Genomic DNA, 4,766 nt, shown 5'->3' with positions numbered 1-4,766 from the left:
CCCTCAGCACCCTCAGGTGGATCCCATCTGGTCCCATAGACTTGTGAGCATCCAGGTGGCGTAGCAGGTCGTTAACTGCTTCCTCTTGGATTATGGGGTGTTCATCCTGCTCGCCATCCCTGTCTTCCAGCTCAGGGGGCTGAATACCCTGAGGATAACTGGTCTGCCTATTAAAGACTGAGGCAAAGAAGGCATTAAGTACCTCAGCTTTTTCCTCATCCTCGGTGACAATGTTCCCCCCCACATCCAATAAAGGATGGAGATTCTTCTTGGCTCTCTTTTTGTCATTAATATATTTGTAAAAACATTTTTTGTTGTCTCTAACGACAGCAGCCAGATTGCGTTCTAGCTGGGCTTTTGCCTTTCTCATTTCCCCTCTGCATGACCTAACAAGATCGTATGACCTAACAAGATCAATATAAATATATATATAATCATATAAATGATTAAAAGTTAATTCACCCACAAATAAGTGAGATCCTAGAACAGTTTTCCAATGGCAGTAATGGGAACAAAAAGCTGAACTACATATAATACTGAATTGGTTTAGGAAAAAGGTTATTCCTAAAATGCTTGCCTGCAGCAGCATGTAAATAAGTTCAGTGGTCCCAGAAGTCCCCTTGTATGTATCAGTGTTTCTGATTTTGTAACGAACTATTTTTTTAATCTTAAAATGCTCACATCTTCACAGAAACATGCCTGTCTCATTGAGAAAATTTCTTTGAAGCCAGTGATATCACTCAAAAAGCCACAGGGAGAAAGTCAGACCTGAAGCAAATGCTCATAATTCCAAGGGGAATGCAAAATTCTAGGGAATATGAATTATAAAAAATGTAAAAACATGATATATTTTGAAAAAAATCATTAGTCTTCTTTGACCAGTCATAATAATTATGATTTTGTAATCAACAATATGTCTTAGTATTACTGAAATAGAATCTAAATTTGTAAATTGTTTTAACGTTTTTACCCAAATGAATTAAGCAACTTACTTAAGCACATGGGAAAAAAGCCATGGCTCCATGATTTCCAGACAAGTGCTTTAAGAGGACCATGTCTTTTCTCTATTTTACTGAAACATGACCCAAACTAAAAATGATATTGACAAAACAGATCACATTTCCATACATGAACAAGACTACGCAAAACAAAACATATTACACTGAGCCTTCATAAACATAGTTGCCAAAAGAAATATGTACTAGCCTTTTCCCTAAGAGCTGGGTGCTCCACTGGAATATGCAATATTCATTGAATAGGGCCAGGCTGTGTGAGATTCATCTGAATACTAAAACAGAGTTTAGGGGAGAAGAGAGAAGGGAGAGGAAAGATCTTGCCTCAGTATAGGTGCAGCTACATTAGTGTTTTAGCTTGGACCAGGAACATGCTTTTGAAGTGTGCCTCCTCATCCTCCCCATTGTTGTGCTTTGGTTTGCATTACCAAGTGGTCTCAGAGTGTGTCCTTTTGGATGAAACGAAACTGGAAGATGTACTGTAGGAGAACATGCAGTGCACTTCAGCAACTAATAAGTATTTAAGCTGCACAGTCAGACTAGAACTAGTCCAAAGCAAAGGCCCTGAAATACATTCACTGCTGGCATCAGGTCCTCAGTACTGTTTTGCTCCACAGATACACATCTATTAGGTTTGGTCATACCACTTGCTCAACGTAGACATATTCTGTGCCTCTAGCAAAGCACTTTTCTTTTTGGTTTTTTTTTCCTCATGTAATCACTGTATAGCACAAAACTGCCCAAAATGTTCAAAAAGAAACTACAATCCATATGCAAATGCTTTCAAGATGGGGATCACACAAAAAGATGCAAACCTGTGGGCTAGGTTAGAGGGAAAAGATGCAGGAAGATGGGAGACAGTTCAGACAGCAGGAACAGACAGGGAGAAATGAAAAAACAAGGTAAGAAGCACTAAAGCAAATGACAGGTGGGAAATAGAATAGGTAAAAGTATTGTGGGTGGAAATACTAGCCATGTATTCTCCTTTCCCATGTAATTAAAAGGATATGAGGACTGTGTTGCAACTTGTTCCATTTCTTGTTCTTCCATAAAAAAAGCTGTTGCTTTTTTTTTCAAATGAGGCAGCTACCAGGAAATCCTAGGCATCCTCCTTTTCCCTTGCATAAAGTAGGATCTGGAAAGCCTGGACTGAATTTAGCTAGCTCCTCTTCCCGTATCCCCACGTGAACATGTAGGCTTGCTAATCTAGAGTAACACTTCCCCGTGTTCCTGTTCATAGGGCAGGCTCTTTAGGGAGAGTTTTTCCTTTCTTAATATGCAAGTTCAGACAAGATGATCAAAGAGTTATCCCACCTCCAAGTGACCAGTCAGTAGTCAGCTGCTGCAAGTGACAGATGTGCACAGCATCAAAGAGCCTCAGACATGGAGGAGCAAGATCTTGTATGCCAGTAGCTTCTAAAATGGTAATTAGTGGCTTAATAATAGAAGAAATCAATGAAAGTCAGCTGAAAAATAGTGATAGAAAGATGGGGACCTGTATGTTTTAGGAGATGGTGGAAGACAGGAAGACAGGAACATATCAGTTCTCTTTCATGTGCTTGACTTCCAGATAATGGAACAGTCACAACTGTTTATAATTCCTTCCAGCATGTATGTGAGCAACTACATACATGAAGTTATGGCCCTTATCTCTGTTCTGCTGCAATAAGATGAATAGTGTCTTCCACTTATATCTGGTCAGAATAGTGGTTCAAATTGTAGGCCCATGAGATAACTGTAAACAATTACTTTCTATATTTGCATTCTCTTTCTATTGTAAAGTCAAGGAAATTCTATGACAAAAAGCTGTTAACAGGGAGCTAATTACAGCTGGTAATTACTTGTGACCATTCAGAACATCTAGTTTAGTAAAACCTCAGTTTTTAAATCCAGGAGATAAAGAATTAAGATACTTCACCCTCTTGAAGTGATATATAATGTCCCACTACAGCCATAATATATATACTTTACTTTGTCTTTGATCTACTGCAAGATGTGTACAGCTTCCCTCCAGTCAAAAGCTTTGCTTACTTCACAGAAGTTCAGTGTGTTCAAGAAGTTCAAGAAAGGCCTCTATTAGGTATGCAATTAACTTCACAAATTAGTCCTTAAACCCATAAGCATAAACATCTCCAACTTATCTTGCTGACAGCTGCCACAGCAAGAAGTCCCCAGCAATCTGCCAAAGACCCTACACAGTGGGTCAGTGATGTGCTCTGAAACTTTCAAGTTACTTGTGCCTCTTCTTTAACCAGGTGGTACCTGCATATCAGCCAAACTATGGACATCATCTTCCTCCATCTTCTTCCCTTCCACGGCTCATCTCAGTTGCCTCATATCTCAATCACAGCTAACCTTTCCATGCACGGTAATCTTGCAGCGGGTACAGCCAGTGCCAGCTGATGACTCCCATCAGCTCTTGCCAGCTGAAGGAAGGCAAAGAATTAACAAAAGTCACGTGGCTGCGGTAAAGAAGAGGACTAAAAGCTTTCCAGTAAGTGACATCCAAGCAACTCTTGGCATATTTTCAGTAATTAGTTCTCAAATTGTTCACATCTCAGTTTTTTAGAAATGTGAGATTTACTGAACAAGTCATTCTGGAAGAGCAACCTGTACTACAAATGGTTTTGTAACTGAGTTAGAGTGAGGAAAAAAACATAACTTGCTTATTAGTTCATCTCATAGGTTGCTGAGAATTGCTACTGCAGTACACTTCATAGCTCTTTAAAGTGAAATGGATTAGTATTTTAAATGGCCACATGAAAACATAGAGGTATTGGCAGACAAGATGAATAGTTCCTCCTGTCTTTCCCACCTCCTTCACATTTTGTTATTTTCTATTTCTGATAAAGGACAAAATATGTCTAGTAGATATGAAATATTCTTGGTGAAATAAAAAGAAGACTAACCCATGGTGTCAATATTATTATTCTGTAGAATAACTACATTCACATAAATGTTAAAGAATTCAATAATGTGCCAGGCAGTGTTTATAAATGTGCACAAAAATAATAATCCAGATGAGAGCCGTTACATTACAAGATGATTATGCTTTTTTTACATACTTTATAATTAAATAGACCCTTCTTCTTTCAGTTTAATAGCCAGGAATAGTATCTCATTAGCAGTGCTTTCAATTTAACCCTTGTAAGTTGGAAAATACTGTCCTATAATTAGCTCAGGGTATTTAAACCCTCCCAGCAAAACAGTAAATGCATATGGGTGTCTAGATGTTAAATGAAATTACAGTAATGCACAATGTGAGCCTTTTATTGTGCAGGGTTGGGGTTTTTTTCAGGGTTTTTTTCCCCCCTTTTTTTTTCCCCCAATCAACTAGGGTTATTATGAGAGAAATAAATAACTTTTATAACTTTACTGCCTATAGCAGCTATTATTTTATGCACTCTTTCTTGAGATGGATTATCCAGCTCATTTCCAAGGAGTCTTGAGGGCAGCCAGCTGAACTCCAGGAGTAAAGCTTGCCCTTATTTCTCCATACAGTACTCCTATGTAGCACAGAAAAGTGATTTGTGAAAACGTGCCAAGGGCTGCATTGATGTCATTCACTGGAAAAAGTTTAATTCTTCTCTCAATGTGAATCCCTCAACTCTTGTTAAAGTTAGTCAGAGGTATAGAATGACAAATACTCACACATAAAGGATAGCAATAAAATATCTTAGTTCACCTAAGTTAATGCTTAAGAGTTACATGCTGCCCATATTAATAGCCCACATGAACCAGGCAGGGTTAAAA

This window comes from Pygoscelis adeliae, unplaced genomic scaffold, assembly GCF_000699105.1.
Source record: "Pygoscelis adeliae isolate BGI_AS28 unplaced genomic scaffold, ASM69910v1 Scaffold211, whole genome shotgun sequence".
In the NCBI taxonomy this organism is placed as follows: domain Eukaryota; kingdom Metazoa; phylum Chordata; class Aves; order Sphenisciformes; family Spheniscidae; genus Pygoscelis; species Pygoscelis adeliae.
The sequence above is the reverse complement of the archived record's forward strand: the minus strand, read 5'-3'. Positions refer to the sequence as shown.